The sequence below is a fragment of the Mus pahari genome, chromosome 2 (assembly GCF_900095145.1).
Source record: "Mus pahari chromosome 2, PAHARI_EIJ_v1.1, whole genome shotgun sequence".
NCBI lineage: Eukaryota > Metazoa > Chordata > Mammalia > Rodentia > Muridae > Mus > Mus pahari.
In genome coordinates this window covers 109,403,014-109,428,666 of record NC_034591.1, presented here as the reverse complement: position 1 = coordinate 109,428,666, position 25,653 = coordinate 109,403,014, and the positions used below count along the sequence as shown (strand labels likewise).

Here is a 25,653-nt window from a genome sequence, read left to right as displayed (position 1 = left end):
TAGCTTCATTTTCATTAAACTCTAAAAAGTCTTTAATTTCTTTCTTTATTTCATCCTTGACCAAGTTATCATTGAGAAGAGTGTTGTTCAGTTTCCACGGGCACACAACTTTCTACTTTGACTAATAATCAACATTATTAGTTCAGTCCATTCCTCCAGACTGGCCAGAGAGCTTTATGATCTTACCTGACAGGCAACATGGTACTGTTGGCTGCACTTGAGTTTCCTTTCTGTGCTTTGTCCTCGTCACTCAGGAACTTCCCAAGGCTGTGGAGGATACATCAGATCCTTTCCTGTCTTGATTCTGAACAATGCTGCCATGATTGGTAGTTGGAAATTAGAAGATTTAATGACATAGAGTTATGTTATGTTCTCAGCTTTAGACAGAGCAGAAAATCACTTCCTTGAAATCAAACATATGAAGACCTGGCCCCTCACTTTAAGGGTTAGTTTATGGTTCTTTAATGGGAAGGATTCTGGGCATTGATGCCACGGTAACCTCACTTTTAGAAGATTGCTAGTCGGTAAGTATTTTCCAATTCTCGGAGAAGTTTTGTGAAAATAGACTGAAGCCTCTGTCCTCCAGAGCTGTTAGAAAAAATACATAGATCTTTGCAAACAGAGAACATTTATTTTCCTACCCAGTCAGTGGAGTTTATATAATAATAATAATATTAGGTGTCCATTTAATAAAAGAAGTTTGTAAAGGCTAGATTCTCTGCTCAGTGCTTTGTATATGTTCTCCTAAATTTCAAACAACCCCAAAGGGTAGTGCTATGGATTCCATTTTAAGGTAAGTGGAGCTTAGAGAAGTCATGTGACTCAGCAAAACTCAGAAGATAGTAAATGCCCCAAAAAGATAGTAATATTGGGGTCCCAAGCCAGGCCTAAAAATGAAGTGTTCCCTAGAGATACCAGCTTGGTACTTTCTTTAAGGAGCCTTCACTAAGCTGCCTTTTCTTGTAAGGCTTGCAAGATGACCTTCCTCTGAATATCATTTATTTCCAATGGTAGGGAACTCTGGTTTCATGTCTCTCTGCTCTCTGTATCCTTTTGCTGTTTTTATTTAGTGGCTGAATATGTCATCTTACCTAGAATATCTCTGCCACTATGTCCTGGTATCTGGATACCTTATATGAAGTACGGGCATAAGAACTTGCTGTCACTTGGTGCTCATTTTCATCTGTTTGCAGAAGGAAGACCAGGGAAATGTCTTCCAGCTCCACGTGTGGAAGAGCAGCCATTGTCCGTCTCCCAACCATTGAGCCCCTTCACTCAGCTCTGACACTTCCTTATAAAACAGTCTCATTTTTCCCTGCTTCTTTTTTATTAATGTACTATAGTTACATAAATGGTTAATACATGTGAATGTTTATTTATCTTGTCTGAGATACATCCTGCTTCTTGAACTGTGATGATTTGTGAGTTTTATAAATGCCTTTTATAAGAATTGTTGGAGCTGTTCCGTCTCCAGCGCGTCCTTTCTCCCAGTTTCTTATAGTCTTTTTCATATTGTTTCATGGCCTCTGATTCTTGAGTCTCTGATACTCTGAGCTGACACGTGGCTTTGTTAGTTTTCTGGATGTTATGGGGATTATCAGTAGGAACCAATGCTTCCCTTATCTGCACATAGCCCGGATTTGAGAGTTAGATCCCTGAAGGCACTTTTAAAAAATTGCTGTGTGGCGTTTTCTTGGCATTTCATGAACAAAACTAGATCAGATGTTAGTTTTCCTTCAAAAATCCCTGATTCAGCCTTTTCAGTTTTCACATTCCAAATTCCTAAATGCCCTGGGCCCCAGGCTCCTAATTTTTGGAGTAAAATTTATCCTTTCACCAAGAACCCATATGGAGACAGGGATTTCATTAGCCTGGTTTATAGTCTTCATTGCATGTTAAGCCCTTAGTGAGCCTTCCTGGAAGACCTTGTCAATCTCCTGCATGGTCATTAAAATCCAGGCCTGTCTTCGTTGCTTTGCCTGTTTCTAGGATAAGGTGCTCTGAAAAAAGCAACTTCAGGGGGAAGGGTTTGTTTTGGCTTCATAGTTTGAGGATCCAGTCCATACTGGTGGAGAGGGCTGGAGCAGGGTCAGGAGCCGGTTATATCACTTCTGCAGTCAGAAAGCAGGGACTGGTGAATAGTGATGTTCAGCCGGCTTACTCCTCTTAATGCAGACTAGCATCTATGCCCAGGGATAGACTCACCTGTCTTCTCACCACTGTTAACCTAATCAAGCAGCTCCCTCATAGAAAAGGACAAATTCTAGCATAATCTAGAAAGCCCTTCACAGATATGCCCAGAAGATAATCTTCTAGTCTCCTAATCAATTCTAGATGCTGCTATGGTATTGATCATCACTGTTCCCAGTAAGCCAAGACAAACCTCATCCCAGCAGATAGTCATCCTCCATCTACCTCACATCCACACCTCATGTTGGCATGTTTCTCACATGCTTCTTCAAGGTTAATTTACCACACAAGTGCTTCTCTGTTCTTATTATTAATTAGCTAAGAATCTAAAAGAACTTTTGCTATCTAATTGACAGGAACATCTGACCCGTGGCCCAGGGGCTGCATGTACCCCAGGAAAACTATGATTGGACTAACCCAAAGTCATAAATAAACATATCCAAGAGATGAGAATTTGGGTGGGGAGGGTTTTCTCTGTCATTTAGTGGCAAGGTTCTTGAGCATGACTTTTGTAGGTGACCATGTTCTGTCACCATGTCAAAAGGCTGGGTATACCTGTAACATGTCTAGGTAGCTGAAAAGTTAGATTTTTCTAGCTGCCTTTCATGGCATTTAACATAGGAGTGTGTGTTAAAATATTAATCTTCTTTCCATCTGGAATCTGTTCAGCCTTTGAAACACTTTGTTAGAAATTTTGCCATTTTTCTTAAGCATATTTCCAGAATCATTTTGTGCATATATAATATGCATCTACATGCATAAAACTTGAAGGTTTGTTTATGCCAACAACTATTCACTTCACTCTCTGAAATATGTATATATACATATATATGTTTGTGTATATATGCATATATATAACAGTTCATTTGAAGTTTACTTAACATTATTGGTTTTAGTTCTGCTTTTTTTTTTCTCATAGCTATATAGCATCCCATTATATGGATCTAGCATGATTTATGTACCAAGGACCCTATTGTGGAATAATGGTTTTCAGTTACTTTCATTTTATAGCAAATTCACCTATCCCTATAAAAGATGCCTTGCCTTGAGCATCTTTTAATGTGATTCCTTATTTATCTCTCTCTTTTCCATCCCATTCTACATCATTCTACTCTACTGTGAGTTCCTCGTAGTCAAGGACTTTATCTTTCATTGATCATCCCATGACCTAGCACAGCTGTCCTGCCAGCAGTCGACCCTTATTTCCTTTTATCTAACACATGTCCATTTTCTAGGAAGTAAAACCAGTGTTCAGATCTAATCTCCTCACTTAGATTCTCCAGTTAAGCCCTGTAGTCAGGGCAGCTCCTGGGGTTTGAGTCATCTCTCCATGCACCCACTGGTGTCCTCCGGACCTGTAGCTCACTGTGTTACAGGGAAAGAGTGAGGCATCTGGTCAACGGATGTAAAACTTTTATCCTTGATGCAATGCCACGAAAAAAGTGAAATTGTATAGAGAACTAGTAAGCAGACTGAGCAGATATTTGGGAGCACACTGCTTCCTTCCCCAAAGGAAGGCATGTACATTGTACATTGTACATTGTACATTGTCGTAGTCAGCAGGAGTGGGGAACTTGGTCCAGTATGTCTGCCCTCTTTCCTTCTCACTTGCTCTGCCAGCCAGCTGGCCTCTTCTGCTACCTAAGCACGCTGGGCCCTTGATGACTCTGTCCTGCTTCACTACCCTGTTTGAGTGCTCATAGGTTCTTTCTAATTTTAAAGCAGTCGTTCCCTTCGATTTAAAGCTCAATTTGGGAACAGGCTTACGATTGGCCCGCAGCTGGGAAGTTTCACCAATGAGCGTCTGTAGGAGGTGGGGCAGAGTCCCTTTAAGCTGCCCACAAGCAGTCTGGAGACCTTCTCTCCCAGGAGCTGGAAATTTTCAGGATCCAGGGCTGCTCCCTGAGCAGCTGCTGTCCCGGGAATGTCCTCACTCTCGCCAGCAGTACCTGCAGAGCCCTCTCAGGCTCTGCACCCTTGGCAGCCAACATCCCGTGGGGACCCTTAGCCTCTGCCCCTGTCGCTGGTCCCCAGTGGTTCTTCTGCCTATCTGCCGTTTGCCAGGGGTGGAGACAAAGTGGTGACCAGTGAGCAGACCAAGCAAGACAGCCTGGTAAGTGGATCCTCCCCGGCACAGGGGAATACTAAAGACAGGATGCATGAGCAGAGGCTCTAGCCCCCAGGGTCCTCCCCTGGACAAGAAGGAATCTAGCAATAAGAGAGTGACTTGGTGAAAGAGTAGAGGAGAGGGGAGAGAAGTGTCCTCCACCCAAAAGCTGAGTGGTGCACTCTGCCCAGGGGACCCTGGGGACCACTGCACTTCCATCACCATTCCTATAGCCACTCTATTAACCAACACTGGGATACATAAGATTCCCAGAAAGGGTTAACATTACTTTAGGACTTGGTGTGTGTTGGGGGAGGGGGCTTAATCTTGGTATTTAATTTTTAAATAGTATTTTATTTGCTCATAATTCCCTTTCTTTTGAATAGTTTCAAATGTATGTACTGCTAACGACTTACAACTTGCTCTGTTAAACAGGCAGACATATTCTTAAATCACCTTTACAGTATTATTTATGCCTTTCCACATACCTTTATGCCTGGAGCTTACAGTCCCTAGGACCTTAAAAATTCTTCTCCTGGTACTTTGGTGTGGCTGTGCAGCATTAATCAACTGTAGATTTGTACATGTACTCTCTCTGAATCCAGGTAGAAGGGGTCACCCCACTCCTCCTGCCCTTCCTAGCACACACACACACACACACACACACACACACACACACACACACACACATTCTGTTTTGGAGACAGCTGGCAGGAATGGGGAGCTCAGTCCTGTTTGCCCAGAGCATCTCCTGCACCCTGTCAGCTGACTCAGAGTCAGGGAATAATAAAGCCTGCAGTGCTTCCAGCTTCCAGGGCTTGGGCAACTGCACCCTGGAAAATTGAAGCCAAAAAGTTAATGGTGAGAGATGGTGGTTCTCTGGGTAGGTTAGATTTAAAAGATGCGTTCAGGCAGTTCCTCACCTCCGATCTGTTCTCTTGTTTGTACTTGAGCAATATGTCCGAAGGTAATACAAAGGGTCAGAGTTTATTTATGTATTTTTCCTTTTTTAAAGAGGAAGCAGCTGGAAGACATGCCTTCCAAAATTGGAGTAACGACTGATGCGTGGATTGCCAAATTCCATTTCCTCCCATATTAAATTATTTTTGGCTTCAACAGCCTTCTTTTGGTAGGCTGGCTTGTATTCGAAATTGTTTAGGTGGTGTGAATCATTTGTATACTTTGGGTTCCCTGCTCTGAGCACACACATGCTTTTATCTGGGCAGCTAGTTGAGTAATTAGAGAGACAGACATGGCCCAGTCTGTAGACAGAAAAAAAAATCCACTTGGGGAGGATCCGTGCCTCTCTTTTTCAAATCATCAATTGGCAAATCGTCCCAAGCACTAAGCAATTCAGATAAAGGTGTCACTGACCTGAGTAGTAAAGAATTTATGTGTAGCTAATTCTGCTCATCCCACCACAAAACATCTTCCTACGGGGCCTAGAAGGAGGTTCTGGGATTTAAAACAAGCCTGTACTCTTAGTCGGCGACTGCCCAGCTCTCAACGGACATCTCAGGAGCTGCCAGGGGAAACTGTTAATCACACAAAAGTTTCAAGAAATGCAGAGGAGAAATCAGGATGGCCTCCCTAAGTGACTTATTTCTGTTTGAAGGAAGGAACACTATGTTAGAATAACAAATCATGGCTGCTTTTCAAGAGGAAAAAAAACTCTTGTTCTGAAGGCAGATAGATTTTTAGAGTGTAAACCATTTGATGTAGGCTCTGTGGGGGGGGGTGGTATGTGGGTGTGGTTTGTGTGGTTTTTGTGGGGTGTGTGTGTGAGTGTGTGTTTGAGTGTGTGTGTGTGGTGTGGGTTTGGATTGTGTGGTTTTTGTGGTGTATGTGTGTGGCGTATGGGTTTGGTTTATGTGGGTTTTGTGGTGTGTGTGTATGTGTGTGTGTGTGTGTGTGTATGTGTGTATCTGGAGACGATGGACATCCTGTCTGCAAGAAATTGCCAGGAGATTTGAGCATTTTCCCAAGTCAGCCTCCAATGATACGCAGCTCTGCGTGTAATCCAAGAAAGCCCTGTTACGAGGCAGTCTTTCTTCCTTGATCTCTAGCCTCACAAAGTCTTTCCAGCTTCTCCATTTTCTTTATTGTTAATTTTCAGAATTGTACTTTCATTTAAGAAACTGAAATACATCTCACCTCTTACACTTTCTTCCTGAGTCCTCCCCCATCCACAGCCCTCCCCTATTGGCTCAAGCTGACTTTGAACTCAAGATCCCTAACCCCTAGCCTCTCAAGTGATAGGATTCCATGCCTTGCTGTCTTGTATGGCTCCTGCCTGGTCTTCATAAGGTAGAATTTATTTCTGAAGCCATAATATCAAGTCTGTTTCCCACTGGCCTCCTCTCACCATCTTCAGCAGGAAGGACTCTTGGCTTCCTTTGGCCTTATTTCCTTTATACAGTGTTTGCTATCCATGGGGACACAGGCATCTTCAGGAATGAGAACTGTGCAAAGACTTGACCAGTACTCAGTAACTCGGTGGTGATGTTTATGGTCTTTGTATGACTATTTGCAAAGCACCAAATAGTGTTGGGTTTACCCAGAAGGGCATCAACCATGAGAAGAACTGGCAATTCAAAGACACCCCCAGGCATACCTGAGAAGTGCAGATCAGGGCTGTGTGGTTATATATGCAGAGATCTGTGCTTTTTAATTTGGAAAAACAAATCTCAGAGTTTCTGTATTCCCCAAGATATCTCTCTTAATCATTCTTGAAAAATACCCAGGCACATTAAGCCCTTCCTATCTCTGTCATAAAATGGGACACACTGGGAGATCATAAACACAGCGTGGTGTTCTTATGTCCATGGGCAGAAGCAGAGGGAACAGTGAATTTTGCTTCTAAATCACAGACTGGTAATCCTAGTTAAATATAATGATACTTTGTGAAAGCTCATATTTCAATGTAATGTAAAGGGTTTCTTTGATATATTTTCCTGTTTTAAAATGTAGATAGTTTTTCTAAGATATTTAATATTTGGTTAAAATGCAAGATTTTGGAGTGGGCTTTTTTGTGTTCTTTTATAACAACTGTTCTCAACCTGTGGGCCATAGCCCCCAAAGCGTCATCAAAAATTTATATTATGATTCATAACAGTAGAAAAATTACAGTTATAATGTAGCAATGAAATAATTTTATGGTTGTGGTCACCACAACATGAGGAGCTATATTAAGGGCTCATAGCATTAGGAGGGTTGAGAACCACTGTTTTATATCCTGCTGTGGGACAGGCAAAGAAGACTTTGATCTTGAAAGGCACAGGGGCATCCACTTCTGTGTTTGCCAGGCACTGGCATAGCCTCACAAGAGGCCGCAATATCAGGGTCCCTTCAGCAGAATCTTGCTGGCATTCAGCCAGCTATTGGATGGAACACAGGGTCCCCAATGGAGGAGCTAGAGAAAGTACCTGAAGGGGGCTGCAGCCCTATAGGTGGAACAACAATATGAATTAACCAGTACCCCCTGAGCTTGTGTCTCTAGCTGCATATGTAGCAGAAGATGGCCTAATTGGCCATCACTGGGAATAGAGGCCCCTTGGTCTTGCAAACTTTATATGACCCAGCACAAGGCAAGGCCTGGGCCAAGTAGTGGGAGTGGGTGGGTAGGGGAGCAGAGGTGGGGGGGAGGGGTATAGGAAACTTTCGGGATAGCATTTGAAATGTTAATAAAGAAAATTTAAAAAAAGAAAAAAAAGAAAAAAAGAAAAAGAAAGGCACAGGGGCAGTAGAAGGGACAGATACATCAGTGTCAGGCAAAAGTCATGAATGATTCTGTGAGCTGAGACTGAAGGCCTTGGAGAAGTACTTTACATTTGACCTTAAGCAGAAAGATCTGTGTGTGTGGAAATCGATGTGCCTCTCACCAACCCAGCCTTGTTGACAAAGCACCTTCCCAGCTGGGATTGCCAGTCCATCCAAGGGTAAACAGGACACTGCTCATCATAACCCTGAAAGCTTATTCCCTTGACTTAAAAAAAAAAAAAATAAAGATTGATTTATTTATGCATATGAGTGCTCTATTTGCATGTATGCCTGCATGACAGAAGAGAACATCAGATCCCATTATAAATGGTTTTGAGTCACCATGTGGTTTCTAGGAATTGAACTCAGGACCTTTGAAAGAGCAGGGAGTGCTCTCAACTGCTGAGCCATCTCTCCAGCCCACCTGCTTTACTTTTTTAAAAGACTACTTAATCTGTAGTAGTCTTGGTGCAAGATTATTCTGCATTTACGGAGGTTATCATCCTTAGTTTCTTAATTTTTTTTTAACTTTATGTTTTGAAATGGGATGTCGCTATACACATGGGGTAACCTTGAACTCATGATCTACTGCTTTACTTAACATCTGAGGCTATGTTCAAGTTTCCAGGCATAAGCAAATATCGGTTGTGTTGGATCTCAGATCAATCCTAATTTTGAACACTAGGAAATCTAGTCTGGGAAAACAGACCTCCTCCGGGCCTGTGATAAATGATAATAGTAATACACAGGATGATAGCTGCGTACTTCCCAAGCACAGACCAAATGCCTTAGCATGCTGCCTGACTTTCCTGTGCATGAAAATGTCCTTTGAGTTCTCTGCCTCTGCAAGTCTATGGTATGGCCTGGAGGTCTGCTTTTTAAGACATGTCAGGGGTCAAGCCTTAAACTGCATCTTCACAAACACTTTGTTCATGACCATTTTAAAACCATCACAAGAACAATAATTCCAAGAGGTCCATGCTATTCAAATCTCATTTCTCAAGGAGGTCCAATCACTTCCCTAGGTTATCAGTCTCCTAAATTGCCTCCCAAAGCACATGGCCCTCTGTCTTAACTCACAAGTGTAACCTCAGGTGTTTAATTCTCAGATACTATCTAATACCCACCTCCCTTTGCTGAGGGATCCTCTCTAAGATGCCCACATTTCCTAGACAGCAGTCCTTGAGGGCCCCATATCTCACAGTCTGCTGTGAGACCTGGAAATTAGGGAGACCATACAAAGCAAAGCTGGTAATATTTCAGTGCATAGCTTCCTTGTCTTGGAGTCTTCAAGGGCTGAATGGAGATAGCTCAAGGCAGAATAGATGGCCATGTGTGTTTTTCAGTCTTCCAACTTTAGAAATCTTAGCACTCTCTGTCCTTCTACAGGCCTTTCCACAAATGTTACCTCCTCTCCATCAGGACAGAACAACTGCTTGAAGGCCTTTTATCCACCAGCCATGCAGAGCCCTCCTGCTTGACTTACTTGCATGACATGACGGGGTCCCAGTGTACGCCTTGCTCCTCTCTCTCTGTATGCTCTTCCATTCTGGGGAGAGTCCTGTAGACACGCAAGGGCTTCATCGCTGAAAGATTTCCGTACATGTAAGCCCCTCCAGAGTATTTGCTTTCACCTCCTGTGAAATTGAAAGCCCACATCACCCTCTGTCCTGGGGGTAGGAGTGACAGAGTGTATGTTCCAACACAGTTTGTCGGGGGTGCCTGTGCTGCCTCGTGGCTGTGGTCTCCTCCCTGTGATCTAGAGGACATCTGCTTGAGGAGTTGCTCCTACAGCAGAAAACAGAGAAGGCTTCGTGGATTCTTGACAGGTGTGCCCCCCCCCCATGTCTCTCTTGAGGCCTCGCTGTTTATCCCAACAGCAGAAACCCGAGAAGCCTTGGAGGATAGAAATCTCTTTCGCCTTGGCTTTGCATGTTGTAGGCTAGGATGGTCCTTGCTCCATTTGCTGTCTCCTCTTCCGGACTGCAGAGCTCACTGGAGGGGAAGCTGCCTACCAAGCTAAATGGCATTGTGACAGGCCATATTGTTGAGCCTCAGCTTCCTTGTCTGTAGTGGGAAACAATAGTGATTTTGGAGAGGCTAAAATGAGTTGAGGAACGGAGAGATGGGCCTCCGCCTGAGAGCTGCACCCGAGTAGATGCATCATTACTTCCTGCCTCTCCATAGATGTCAGAGCCCCATACTTGCTTTACCTCCTTTTAATCCAGTGTACCTGCTCCTCTTGCCCCTCTTCAAGTCCTTTAGGAGTTGGACTTCCCTGCCCTTTTCATTCTGAAAAGAGGTGACTGTTCTGTTTCTAATGCCCTGTCACTGATGTTATTTCCTCTGTAGCTTCATGTTGTCATACAGTAATATCCAGCAGGTTCATAGATCTCCAGCCTGGACCTCACTCTCCTGAGCTCCAGATTTGTCCCATTGTCTCTTAATATCAGCAGGCGACTCTCTCTGGTATTCCTATGGATGCCAGAATCAGAGGGCATTCAATCTCTTAGAGTGCTGTGTTTGCGTAAAGCATCCATGCATCCACCTAGAGAAGTGGTTTTCAACCTTCCTCATGCTGCAACCCTTTAATACAGTTCCTCATATTGGGGAGACTCCCCAACCATAGGGTTATATTCATTAATACTTCATAACTGTAATTTTGTAACTGTTATGAATTATGTATACCCAATAGGCAGGGTATCTGACATGTGACCCCCAAAGGAGTGAGCAATAGGTTGAGAACTACTGTAGGAGATGCTTTAGCTCATCTCTAGATGATCTAAAACATCAAAAGTGGTATAAATACTAAATAATTGGCTATAATGCTGTCCTGTTTAGATAATAATGGAAACGGGGGATGTACCTATTCTATGTACATGTTTGTAATAACTGAAAAAAAAATCCTTTGAATCTGTATCTTTGTTAAATCTATAGATATGGAACTCAAGAATTCAGAAGGCTGGCTACACACCTTCTTGTCTGTTTTTGATGGTTTCATTAAGTACTCACTAGGCTTCTCAAATTTAGTGCTCTGTGATCCTGGATCTACTCTTATCTCCATCTCCAGGGCTTCATTATGTCAGCCTATGGCACCTCCAGCTGCCCGGGTGCCTCAACTGAAGACTTCCTATCCTAAGATGCACTCCAAACTGGGGCAGACTGGGTGAGAGGAAGAGGGTGAAAACTAGATAGAAAGGAGCTTGAAGTTCCTCCCTGGGGTGCTGAGAATATATTATGTCTTAACAAGGTCCAAATTGCATGGATTTGGGCATTTGTCAAAATATATCAAACGCTACACATATGAGCCATGTGTTTTGCTGCATGCAGATCCCATGAGGAGAGAAGGGATATGTGTTCCAGTGGACTCTGCTCACCACCTCCACACCTGATCATAGTCAGGAAGCAGTTATTTATCTGTATGTCCAGCCTTCCGCCACTTATTCATAAGATCTCACCTTGATCACTCATTACATCCCTTCACACTAACTGACATCAAGGTTTGACATAACACTCCCCTGTTTACACCTCAGTCAGCCCCCCATTGCAATAAGGACGAATATCCAAACCCTCCCCCATGGCTCTTACTCTGAGACTCTGTCACGGTCTCTCCTAGAGGACATCTCTCTCTCAAGCCACTAGCTCCTAGGCTCCAGCCACATGGGCTTGGGAGCACTCGCTCTCTCCACCCTGGCCATTCTGGGCTTGGAAAGATCTTATAGTTGTTGCCTGGCTTGCAGTTTATCACCCCTGAGACCTCAAATCCCATTCTGTCAGGAGAGCCTCTTTCTTGCTGCTAGTTCATTTCCACCTCTCATAGCTCACTTGTTTCCTGTCTGCTTTCTCTTATTAACCTTTCTCCAAGGCACTTCTCAGGGTCTGAAACACTAGTTAGTCCTTTAAATCCAGTGGCCATGGCTTGTGCGTACCGCGACCATTGACAGTGCTTGCCGATTACTAGTAACTCCCGAATGAGATTTTGACTGTTCCCTTGCCTAGCGCCTGACATAGCAACTGCAAGAAAATTGTTGGCTAATTAAAATTTTTATTATTTACTCCCTTCTCTTTCTCGTGTCTTTTCTCCACTTCCTGAGGTATGGAAACATTAATGTGTCTCCTGACCCTGCTAAGTTTCTATACTTAACATCGCTGAGCTCCATTTTTTTTTTTTTTTAATTGCAAAATGAGGTCAGTGATCATCACCTCGGGTGGAGGTCTGTAACCCCTGGAGGAAGGTGTCCTTGCAGTGGCTGTATGTTTCATCACCTTTGAAAAAGTGCACTCTGGCTAATGGCTTGCTTTGAAGCCTTGGCTTTCGAGCTTTCTTGTCTAGGAGGTTTCATCAGATGCAGCTGTTTAGGGAATTTACTCAGAATCCCAAAGTTTTTAACATCAACTACAAACTACCCCCCACCAAATGCCTAGGGAACTTAAGATGGCAATAAACACGTATTTATGTTTGGGTCTGTTAAACAAAGAGCTTCCCCAAGAACAAAAGTTGAACTGTAAGCATGGGACTGCAAACGTCCTGTTTGTACTCACCCCAGAGTTTGCTCCCACCTCTTAGCCACTGTCACTGTTGGAGTGCTTTGCAAAGGATTACAGGTCTGAAAACTGAAAAAAAAAAAAAAACGTCAAAGGCAGCAGATACTAGTGTGTATACCCTTCCCCGAGAAAGAGGAAAATAACGTGGAGCATTTCTGCAAACCCTCATAGCTTGTTTTAGTTGTTTATACTGCTCCTCATGTTACTGGGATGGGAATAGTCCAGAGGCTTTACTTGTTTAGAGCTGTGGTTGGAAAAGGAGGGGTCCCCTTCATAATGCTGTAAAGTTGGCAATGCCTGAAATAGTGGAAACCACTATTGTGCATGCATAAGAGATGTGAAAGGGCTGGAGAGTTGGCTCAGCAGTGAAGAGCACTTGCTGAAGGTCAGCTTTGATTCCCAGCACCCACATCCCAACCATCTGCAACTCCAGTCCCAGGGATCCAAAGCCTTCTTCTGACCTTCATGAGCACCAGAAACACACATGGTACATAAACACACATGCAGGCAGAACATACATATAAAATAATATAATTGAAAAAATGTAAAGAGAGGGAATGTGAGAATTGGAAGGGTCTGTGGACATCATCCAATCAGACTCTTGCTATATAACTGCTGTGCAGTAAGAAGGCTATAGAAAAAATACTTACACACTTGACAGATGGTAACTCTTAATCTTTCTCTTTTGATTGCTGGGGATTAAACCTGGGGCTTTGCTTATGCTAATCCCGTGCTCTATTAATGAGTTCCAACCCAGGCCCTTGACCTCATAGGCTGTTGTTCCTCTTGGGTATTATGAGGGCCAGTGAGGGTCATTCCACCTAGTGGTGTGCATAGCATGGTCTACTGCAGTACTTCCTCACAGAGTCACTCAACGCTGAAGACATCGGCGTTATTAAGTCCCCTTCTCAAGGAAGAAGAGAGGCCTTGAGAAGCCCATCGTAATAGACCAACTTTGTGTGGCTTCTCTAACCTCTGGGACCCCTGGGTGTTTTTAGAGGATGCTGGGTGAGGTGTGGTTAATGGGAAGTATATGATTTTCCTAGGGCTGTTCTACCAAAGTGCCACAACCTGGTCAATCAGGAAAAGTCACAGATATGTATTCTCTCATGGTTTTGGGGGGCAGGACTTTGCAAGTCAAGGTGCTAGCAGAGCCGTACATGTTTTCAGGAGCTTTGAGAGACACTTTTTCCTTGTCTCTGTAGCTTCAGGCAGTCCTTGGCTTGTGCTCAGACCACTCCCATAACTGCTTCAATATGCACACTGACTTCTCTGTCACATGACAGACTTCCCTCTGCCTTTCTCATGTAAAATACTTGTGATGACACTTAGGACCCATTTGGATAATTCGCAGCCACATCTTCATCAGAATTCCTTTATTTAATTATCTTCAAAGACTTTTTCCCAAATAAGGTGATGTTTACAGGTTCTAGGGGTTAAGATGTAGACAGACCTTTGAAAGATAATTTTTCAGTCTACCACAGTGATTCAAGTCAGGAGACCTGAATCACGTTCCCACTTTGCCATGAACTCCTCTGGTCACAGATAGAGTACATACGTCACAAGTCAGGCCCCTTTCCAATATCCCCTTGGAGTCTCAGTATCCTCAAATTTAAAAACTGAGATCTAATTACAGAAGCTTCAGCAGTTCGTAGATGTGCATGGTGAAGGGTGCATATACATGCCTGCCTATGTGAAAGCCAGAGGACGACCTCCAGTGTTGTTTCTCAGGCACCATTCAGTTTTTGTTTTTGTTGTATTTTGTTTTGTTTTTTTAATGAGACAAGGCCTCTTACTGGACTTGAGCTCCCCAGACTAGGTTGACTGGCCAGTCACCCACGGGGACCCACCTATCTCTGACTCCCCGATATCTAGATTTTTTTCACATGTGTTTTGGAGCTTGAAGTCAGGTCATTGTGCTTTTGAGAAAGGTAATGTCTGAGCTAAAATACTAAATGTAGGACAGGTAGTTGAATAAATACTGCTGCATTATAATTATGCCTCTCAAAAGAAAAGTGTTTCCTTTTGGTTGAGAGTTCCAGGGTCTTGGTCCATCCTGGTGGGAAAACCATGGCAGCAGATGCTGGAAAAAAAGCTGGTCAGTTTGCATTCTCTGTCAGGAGAAAGAGAGTGATGAAGGCTAGTGCTTACCATGAGTTGTTCTTATTAGGAATTCCAGAGCCCCACCCATAAGATGGAACCACCTACATTAAGGGTGTGTCGTCCCCTCCCTCCTAATCTAGATAACCCTTTCCAGATAGGGTTAGAGGCTAACCTAATTGAGGTAATACCTCACAGATGTACCTGGAGGCTGGTGGTCTGAGTGATTTTTAGATCATGTTGACAGTCAATATTAAGCAGCAATACATCATAGCTCACCAGATGTTCCTAGATATGCTGTTCTTGACCCATATACAAGTCAAGAAATAAAATGTTTCAGTGCCTCAGATGTCCCCTTTTGACCTTCTTCCATGTCCTTCACATTATTATTTCTAGCACAGATTTTGCCTGTTTTGTACTTTATAAAAGTACTCTTCTTTACCCATTTTGATCAGTATTTTGTTTGTGAGTTTTTATTATTTCATTGTATATACTTGCAAATTATTCATTTTAATTGGTATGTATTGCTATTATAAAATATACCATGCTCTAACTGCACCTATCCAGATAGATAGATAGATAAACAGATAGATAGATAAAATGATAGAGATATAATTACACCACTTGAAATGATAATGCTATTCCATTACCACCACCAAAATAAACCTATAGACTGTCTAACAAAATCCCCAATGCCAGGCATGGGGAACTTCCTCTTGAGTTATTGGTCAGGGGAGTTCAAGAGACTCCCAGAACAATACAGGTTATTGCCGTTGACCGTGGTTGCCTCCCGTATGAATGTAATATCTATTGCTGAAATCATGACACACTTTGGACTACACACTTGGAGGAGGAACCGAGTTGAGACAGGGATAGTCACGCTTCCTTCTGGTTTTCCATCTATTCCCAAGTGGCCATCCCTAAAACACACACCCATACATACACACACACACACACACACACACCACTAAAAGGAATCAACAGATTGTATTTATAAATCTCTGTGTATGTATAACAATAATAATTAATGAAGAGGTTATGAATTTGAAAGGGAGTGTGTGGCAGGCAGCATGAAAGGACTTAGAGACAGGATGGGAAAATAATTTAAATATATATGAATTGTCAAAATAAAAACTGGTAAAAAAAAAAAAAAAAGAATAGAAAAGAAAAGATACCACAATTTAGTTGTGCATAAGAATTTGGTTGGCTTTTAGTTAGATGCCACTACAGACAGTGCTGGTACCTGTTAATCTTAACTGTCAATTTGATACAACATAGAATCATCTGGAAAGAAATTCTTAAGGAGGAATTATCTAGATCAAGTTGGCCTTGTCTTGCTTGTTAAGTGAGGTAAAGACCACCCTCAGTGTAGGCAGCTCCAGTCCACGAGCCACGCCCTGAGCTATATAAGAGTGAAGAAAGCTCATTCTGCAGCCTGTGAGCAAGGACATGCGGCTGTGGGTGAGATGCTTTAAGTTCTTGACTTGCTTTACTAAAGGGATGGCCTGTGACCTGAAATTGTAAGCCAAGTAAACCCACCCGAAGTTGCTTTTTGCCTTGGTGTTTTATCTAGACTGGACATTCTATCATGGACATTTTAGCAACTTAGCTTTCAAGAGAATGTATAACATCAAAACACAACCCTCTGCTCTTTTAACCGTTAACTTTCCCCATAATCAATTGTTCCAGCTACTGCAGCCCATGGAGAACTTTAAAAACAAAAGTATCTTATCTAAATAGTTTATTAAAAAACAAAAACAAAAAACAGAACCTTCACAGTTCTGGAAGCTGGAGAGAATCTAGCAAATTCACTGGTTGCCTGTATTCATGTTACCTTCACTGTATTCACTGTATTCATGATACCTTCTGTCTAGCTGTGTCTCATATGATGGACAGAAGAGCTAGCTAGCTTTTTGAGAGGGCATTTACTCTTTCTTTCCTTCCCTCCCTCAATCCCTTTTACCCTATCCTTTGTTCCTACCCTGTCCTCTCCCCTCTCTTTCCTTCTCTGCCCCCCCTCCTTTCTCCTCTCCTTTGTAAGTCGGGGTCTCTCTTTGTAGTGCATGCTTGCCTGGAGTTGACTGTGTACCCCAATCTGTCCTTGAACTCAACAGATCCTACAGCTTCAGCCTCTGGAATGCTGAGATTACAGATGTGAACCACTGTGCTTGGCACTGGGGATCCCTTCAGATAGAGTACCCATTCAATCTAGAGAGCTCTGTCCTGAGGACCTAGTTTACCATCTAAAAACTTCTACCTCCTAGTACTGTCACCTCAGGTTAAGGTTTCAGCATAATGAATTGGGGAGTGTAGACACCCAGGTGATTGAAAGGAACTGTTCTCTTTCTATGGATTTCCTGTCCACCACCCTCCCAAGCTATTATTGCTATCCTCTGCATGTTCTTGATGTGCTGAAATGTTTTAAACAACCACTCTTTTCAAAATGCACCCTCTTCTACCTTGTAGTAGAATGGAGATAGGACATGTGACCCTGCTCTGCCTCCCGGATTCCCATTCGATACTGTTCATTTGCCAACCCCTTCTTCCTCCGACTCTTTTGAGAAAAAAGAGGATGGCCATCACGAACAGCTCCTACCTTCCCATTTCAAATTCCAAAGACTGGATTTGGAGCAGCCCAGACTGTCGTGCAGACAGTCTGAAGGTTGGGGCAGAGGCAGCAGTTAGTGGGAGGAGCTGCCACAGGCTGCCAGCATGCTATGGCCATGAGCCAGAAACCTGGTGCCACTTTCCAAAAGGCTCAGGAGCTGCCAGCTGAGCTCAGCCATATGATTCTTCTTTTGCCCAGCAAACCGAAACCTATGCTTTCTCGGCTAGTATGGTCAGATCAAGATACCTCCTGAATCCTCAAGCTGATTTTGGCCATAGAATCATAAATGAAGCATGGGGATGATGTGCCGACTGGGTAATAACATATGTGAGTGACTCGGCCCAGGATTCCATTCATCTGTGTCAGTTTGGCAATTCTTGTATTAGTTGGGAAAAAAATGCTACATATTGGGCTCAGTTACCAAAACACTCCAAAGAGATGTAAATAATATTAGGCTCAGTGCCCCACGCTCCTTACTGACTTGTCACTTTCTTATTAGGTGGCCTTTCAAACGCCTCTGTGATAGATGAGTGAGGAAGGGGACATTGGGAAAATGTAGTTTAAATGTCTCTGGTAGGCTCTTGTGTCAGTTTTTCTTGCCTAATAACCAAGAAGTGAGGTGGGGGGAAGGGGAGAGAAATGGTTAGGACAGGTAAGCAAGAGACTCTGGGAAATTTGTTTTCTCTTCAAATCAATAAACAATTATGCTATGCTTTTCTGTGGGAATGCAATAGCTCACAAAAGAGAATCAATGACAAAGTTATTCTGCCTTCTGGAGGTATGATTATAATAGCAGTTGTCACTTACTGAGTGTTTTCTTTATGACCAGCATTGTGATAGGGACTTTTCTACACCATGGGTCAGTCAGCGGATGCTTTGTTAAGATCCACATGAAAAAAAAAAAGAAGTTTTTTGTTTTTTGTTTTTGAATCCAGAGATAAAATCAAGGGAGTACTTATTTAAAGAGACAACAAATTCCCACAGAATTCAGTTGATTAAATTAAAAATACTAAGAGGTAAGTGATATTCTTTTGGGAAAGTGAGGAGGAAGGGATAAAGGGCATAGAGTTACTGTACTCTGTCATGGATGGCAAATATTCATCTATAAAAGTCTCTCAAAGCTCAAGAGTCACAAAAGCAGGTGGCGGGCTGGCTTTGCCCCATAGACCTTAGTCCTTTTTTTTAAAATTATTTTATTAGATATTTTCTTCATTTACATTTCAAATGCTATCCCGAATGTCCCCTATACCCTCCCCCAACCCTGCTCCCCTACCCACCCACTCCCACTTCTTGGCCCTGGCATTCCCCTCTATGGGGCATATAAAGTTTGCAAGACCAAGGGGCATCTCTTCCCAACGATGGCTGACTAGGCCATCTTCTGCTACATATGCAACTAGAGACACGAGCTCTGGAGGTACTGGTTAGTTCATATTGTTGTTTCACCTATAGGGTTGCAGCCCCCTTCAGCTCCTTGGGCACTTTCTAGCTCCTCCATTGGGGGCCCTGTGTTCCATCCAATAAATAACTGTGAGCATCCACTTCTGTGTTTGCCAGGCACTGGTATAGCCTCACAAGAGGCCACTATATCAGGGTCCCTTCAGCAGAATCTTTCAGTCTTATTTACATTATTGCCTGAGAACAGCTGTAAAGGTCTGGTCTAACTATTTCACTGTCCTGGAGACCCAGGTTTGTTTTGTCCTGCCCTGCCAACTTAGCATATGGCCTCTTTCTTCAAAGTCACTCAACAGCCACAGGCTGACCAACCACTGCCACCGCATCTGCAGTCCAGGCAACAAGAAGCGAAGTGGAGGGGGATGAATCCGTCTTGGCTTCCGTCTTGGAAGGAGATTTCCAAAAGTTCCATCTTTGCTGGAATGTGGACACAGGGCCATCATGTGTTAGATGAGGCTGAGGATACAGTTGTTTGTTACAGCTGTTACTAGGCTTGGGTAAGAATCTTGGACTGAAGTAAAAGAGGACATGCAGGGGTAATGACAGCAGTCCACTCCTCTCTGTAGTTTCAGTTTCCATGATTTAAGTTACCTTGGCCAACTGTGATCTAAAAATATCCAAGGGCAAATCCATAACTAAACAGTTTATATGTCTCAAACTGTGACTGCTCTGACAGCTCTTGTGCTGACTCATGTCCTACTTGGTCTTACCAGGCAGGAGACTCGTTCCTTTGTCCTGTGCAGCCATCCCATATATGACAGCTGCCCGGTGCTCACTTAGTCACCCTTCTGTTACCTGATTGTCATGTTGGTGCATTTGTATTTAAGAAGTATATGGGTTTCAAAGAAAGGGAAATAGCCCAGTCAGTAAAGTGTGTTCCTTGCTAGAATGAAAACAGAGCTTGTCTCCAGAATACCCTTGAAAAAATAAAACTAAGGGAGCAGCTAGGCCTGATGGCACATCCTTGTAGTCCCAGTGCTGGGGCGGGAAATGGATATAACCCTCAGGCTCCCCAGCCAGTCACCCTAGCCTATTTGGTGAGTTCCAAGCCACTGAGAAAACCTGTCTCAGAGAGCTGTGGGTAGTGTTTGAAGAAAAACTCCCAAGGTTGTTCTCTGGCTACACACACACCCTAAATAAACCATAATCAGTGCTGTCTTAGGTTTTCTATTGCTGTGATAAAACACTATGACGAGAAGCATTTTAGAGAGGAAAGGGTTTATTCCATCTTACAGCTTGTAGTGCATCATCCGGTGAAGTTAGGGCAAGAACTTAAGGCAGAAAGAAGCCTAGAGGCAGGAACTGATGAACAGGCCACAGAGGAATGTCGCTTACTGCTTACTGGCTTGATCCTCATACACACACATATATATATATATATATATATATATATATATATATATATATATATATCTCCCAGAACCACAACCCAGAGGTGGCACAACCCATAATGGGCTGGGTCTTCTCACATCAATCACCAATCAAGAAAATGCATGACAGACTTGCCCACAGGCCAATCTTACAGAGGCATCTTTTCAATTGAGAGTCCTCTCTCCATGTAGCTCTAATTTGTGTCAAGTTGACAAAAAGTGGAACGACGAGCCCAATGACAACAACAACTGGCCAGAACTAATACCATCTATGGTTTCAGACATTCATCGGTGGTCCTGGAGCTTAGGCCCAGCATCTAAGCAGTAACTAGTTTTCAGCCATGAATAATTCAGTTAGAACATGAACTCCCAGATAACCATCTTCCCCAAGGTCTTATGCTAACAGAGTACTGCTTGATGAAAGTCTCTCCAGCTCAGTCTTCTCTCCTCTCTCCCTCTCCTGCCCTCAAGCGTAATGGGCAGGTACCCATGCATATTATTAGAAATGAGGTGTTGGCTTGATTTGTTCATGTCCTGCTCCTCAAAGACATTTCCCAAGAAACCTGTGAGGGAGGTTGAGAACCATCACCCTCTGTAGAGAGCCCTGGAAAAGCTAGAGATGGGTCCAACTAGAGCTGGCTAGGAATAATGCTGAAATGGGGCAGTTTTACCTAAACACAGAAGTACTTGGATCATATCAGACTTTTTTGCTATTCATAGGGATCAGGAGACAAGTGCAGATATCAGCACGCTGGGACATGCAAGCTGAGGAAGCTGGCAGATGCCCAGAGACCAAACTTCATGGAAGGAAGGACTTGAGAGTAAGGAAACAGTGACCAGACATGTGACCTTTCCCAGTGACCCCACTGACTACTGTGTCGTAGAATTTGTCTGGGAAAGTGCACATCTTATCTGAAATGGGAAGCTGGAGGAAAGCTGATAGGACTGTCCGTGTTCTTTCTACATGTATGCGTATGCATGTATTTCTCGCCCTTAGGGGGAATATTAGGTGCTTGCCAGGTAGCACTGGGTTCATCTTGCACCATCTCACAGCAGTCCTGTGGGGTACCATCATCATTCCATCAGAGGATAAGTATACACTCTGTTGAGAACTTATGAAACTTGCCCAAGACCACACAGCTCATAATTGGACTCAAGCTCAGGCAGTTGGAACCAAGTCTTCATTTTCAACTGTACAGTTCATGGCTAGAATACTTAAGTCACCCTGGGAGATAAAAGCTGTAATAGTATTATAGAGAAACATGGGATTTGTGGCGATTAATTTTTGGCTTGGTAAGAAGGACAGGCGAAGCTTCTAAGAGGTAGTGACATTTGAGCTGAAAGCTTCATTTCAGTCTCATTTTGAGCTCAACTCAAAGAAATGATAAGGGCTGTGTGGGAAGGAAGAATAAAAGTCCATTGAGATAAATTGTGGCTAGTCAAAATTTTCCTCTAATATACCATAATCATCAGGAAGTAGGCATGGCAGTTAGGAGATGTGAAATGGCTCCCAGGACCTTGTTTTTATTCCTTTCCTCTGTATCACTATCAGTACTGCTGTGCACAGTCTAGAGGCCTCTCCTCATTCAGCTCTGCACTGTCTTATATGTCAAGCCAAGTTGCAGAAGCAAAGTTCTGGCCAGAAGATGACTTGCACGGAGTTTTAAAGGCCTTCCGTGGAATTTTCTGGGCTTCTTCCCACCACATTCATGACTCCAGTTTGTCTAAGCCTGGCTACGTGTTTGTGTGAGAGAACAAAGCTCGTAAAGAAAAGAGGAGGCAGAAGGAGGTTTGGGTAATGAGTTTCTTGCTTAATCACACCAGCAGGCCAAGGAAAGAGCCATAAAATATGTATCAAACTGTTGCATTAGCATTTCTGCCGTGCTCCCTGCAGATGCCAGGGCTCTCCGGAGGATCCAGCTATCCAGTACCAAGTGAAGGGAGGGAGTCATTTTTGAGGCAAGGTATATCCTTGTGTGATCCTGAACTTGAATCCAGCCAAAGCACTTTCTGAGTGTGTATGCGTAGGAACGTGTGTTGAGGTTTGAGGGTGACTCTTCACAGTTATCTATAGAGACCCCACAGGCCTCTTACCTTGAGACGACTCTTGTGAGGTGGACCAAGGGCAAGGGATCCTCTGCACATTCCAAGTGGCTCTGATTTTTCCTATGGCCACTATGTCTTGAGAGGTTTATGATTTGATTAATGGTGACAAACTCTGGTGATATACAAGTCCTCGATTTTTTTTTCCTCCCTCTCTTAGTTTAAAGAATTCTTCAAATAGCTGTGTTCGCCCTCCCCAGAGACTGCCGATTGCATCAGCAAATCTAACAGTTGTCCCATGGTCACCTCCAAATAAGGCATGCCATACATATTCCAGCTGCTGTGGGGTCTCAAGCTGGTCAAGAAATCAATTATTGTGTACTAAAAAGCAATTCTTCATCTGGAGTCATGAACTCCTGTGTTATTTTTAAGCCAACCTTTAATTTATGTGGTACACAGAACCTGGCTTTTCAAGTGAACTTTTGGAAGGTTCATGGGAGAGACACAAGAAGGGAGGAGGAAGAAGTAATTGGGGGAGGTGGGGTAAAATGTCTGAACAACTCTATGACCGTTTAAACAAGGGCTCTCAACAAGAGTTCACCCAACAGTTGTTCCCAACACTGCCGACCTGTAATGTTCAGTGGATCACTTACACTGCTGGTATCTAGGCTTCGTTACTTATGAGATACATTAATTATGGCATCATTTATCCTAATGCTCTAAGGATTAAATGAGAGAATATACATATAGCCATCAGTGTAGTATTTAGTATCAGTTACAATCTAATAAATGATCACTCCTACTACTATTTTATAAACTTTAAGTTTCAAACCAGAGGAGTTTCCATGTGGCTGGATATAAGGTGGCTGTTGAATGATCAAGTCACAGGCATTCAGAACTAGGGTGTAACATGCCAGGGGCCCCACTAATTCACAAGGCTGTCCATGGTGACACTCTGGTGAAACCTGTCGGGCTTCTTGAAAGATAAGGTTTTGTTGAAGCATATTCCTTGAACATTTGGGTTGTCTTTGGTTATTGTTCTGCAAGAGCAGAATGAATAGTCACGATAGAAGCCACATAGTCCACCAAGCCTAATATTTTCACTACCTGGCCCATACAGAAAAAGTCCACTGGTCCTTGATGTAGTAATCCAGTAAGATACCTTTGAGCAAAGCAAGACGATGGAAGAAGGAAATGACTTGCCAAGAAACCCAGAGTGTCCTTCATAAATGTTCTTGTACTGTGATGACTTCCCACTCTTGTACCTGCTGTGTTTTGGTTCTCCTAGGAAGTATTTTATGGAGTAGAGTGGAAAGCCCAAGTCACTGGTGCTTCCAAGTCAGCAGATGTGAAGGGTCAATATTGGAGTAAGCAGCAGCCATCCCTGTTACTGCATCACCTGAAGTTCCATCCTCTTGCTTGCTCGTTTTCCAACCTAGCCTCCAATACATGTGGAGGTTGTGCACTTTTAGATGGACCCTCGGGCATGTGATGGGTGTATTTGATGGTGATTGAATTTAAATTTTCCTAAGGTAGGTTATGTTAGGAAGTGGTTTACAAGGGGCTTTTTTTCCTTAAGAGCAACTAGTCAAGCTGATTGCCTCACCGTTTTCGTTTTTGTTGTTTCCTATTTGAAACACTTCATTTAATTCCCCCGGCAGCCTGATGTGAGGTGGAAAACTAAGGGTATGGGTTATTTCTGCTTGTTAATTGTTTTGGACTATTTTGGGTTGATTGAAATGCATCCTTAAACATATTGCTATTAAACAACCATTGTGTTTTATTAAACTGTGAATTCATCCATAAAAAAAAAAAAAACTCATGAGACAAACTATAAATCACATCGTGTGCAAAGTGGCAAGAGACCCCACCCCTAAGGCCTATGGATATCACATATCTCCAGTGCCTAGAAAAGATTAAGACACATTATAGGAGCATAGTATTTGTTGAGTATTTGATGACCTAGAATTTAAGAAGTGAATCAGATTTGGCTTGAGTATGTATTCAGATATAGTTGGATTACTATGCAGCCAAGGAAAGAAAGATTCCCGAGGCAGATCAGAAATAGGGAACCTGAGACTTTCACATCAGGATGAATGGTCACCAGTAAAAGAGTCCCCGGGGAAAAAGCAAGTCTTTGTCCCTGGTGTCAATCCACACTTCCCTCCTATCTTGTGTGTATATTAAATGCTCTGCTTCCTATCAGCTACATCAAGGGAAGTGTCACAGCAACTTCTTTCCTAACACACAGAAATTTTCCCATTCCTGTCTGGTCCCCCTTGCATCAGGCTTCACCATTTGTGCACACTGGTTCAATGTGACAGGGGTGATGGGAGCTCAGAGATCTTGCCTCCTGCTAATGAAGAACCAGTTCAGCGCTCATCGAATTGGTTAGAAGATACGGAAATGGTGGCAGAACAGGAACTGACAAGTCTTAGGAATTCCTGTAGACTCCCCTGCTTCAGCATGGTCCCCCAAAGGACTCTATTAGCGGAGTTAGCTTAAATTCATTTTAAATGTTTGAAATTGCCATTACCTGCAAGTCTTAGAGTTAAGGACATGGAGATGGCCAGCTGCTTTCAGATTGGGTTCCACATCTTAGAATGTTTTGTTTATTCCTTCCTCAAAGGTTTGTGTGTGTATGTGTGTGTGTGTGTGTGTGTGTGGGGGGGGGGGCACACACACACACACACGTCAGAGAGCCTTGGGTACTATTCCTCAGGAGACCTCCATCTTGTTTTATTTGGTTTTATGGTCAGTTATTTTTGTAGTTGTTGTTTGTCTTTAAGACAAGATCTTTCTTTAATCTAGAATTTGTGGATTAGGCTAGTCTGGCTGGCCAGTAATCCCCAGGGATCTGCCCGTGTCTGTCTGCCCTAGGATTTCAAGCATGAACATCTGGCTTTCTCCTCTCACCCTCGCCCCCATGGCTTGTGGGAATCAGATTCAGCTACTCCTGTTTGTAAGGCAATCACTTTGCTGGCTGAACTATCTCTCTAGCCATATGGGAGGATCTTTATTGTGTTTCTGATGCATGTGAACAATGAAGATGAAGTCCCTACGCCTAAGAAGTGATATACTGAACAGGTCACAGAAAGTAAACATGGCATGTCAGATGATGCATGGGGCAATCACGAAGGCCATGCCAGGTATAGATCTGCAGGTAGCTCAGCATGTTGGCAAGGGTGGCGTGTCTTACCTGGAGGCCAGCATGTATGACAAGTGCCCAAGCGTGTCAAGAACAGAATGAAAGACCCTGGGACCTAGAACAAGGGAAGTGGATTCGGGAAGAAGGAGATTCTGGGTTGGGGTGGGGCTGTTTGCTTCAAGGGACACTTGGTTTCACTCTGTACTATGAGTTTGTGGGCGAGGTAGATTTGGCCTCTATGTGATTTGATAACTCTCCGCTGTCCCCAGGAAAACTTGGAATATCTAAAAATGTTTTTGAATGTTACAACTTGGGGAAGGAACAGGTCTCC

The 25,653-nt window shown here is 43.2% G+C and overlaps 1 protein-coding gene across 3 annotated transcripts in view; it reads left to right on the top strand.

Annotated features, from left to right (window-relative positions):
- Prickle2 (prickle planar cell polarity protein 2) overlaps positions 1-25,653 on the top strand; it is a 327,581-nt gene that overhangs the window by 161,008 nt on the left and 140,920 nt on the right. The window contains exon 1 of one of the 3 annotated variants that reach the window (XM_021190348.2): positions 4,047-4,303. The exons of the other annotated variants lie outside the window; for them this stretch is intronic. The gene's annotated coding sequence lies outside the window, so the exon portion shown is untranslated. Of the gene's footprint in view, positions 1-4,046; positions 4,304-25,653 lie in introns of those variants that run through there. 3 annotated transcript variants of the gene reach the window in all.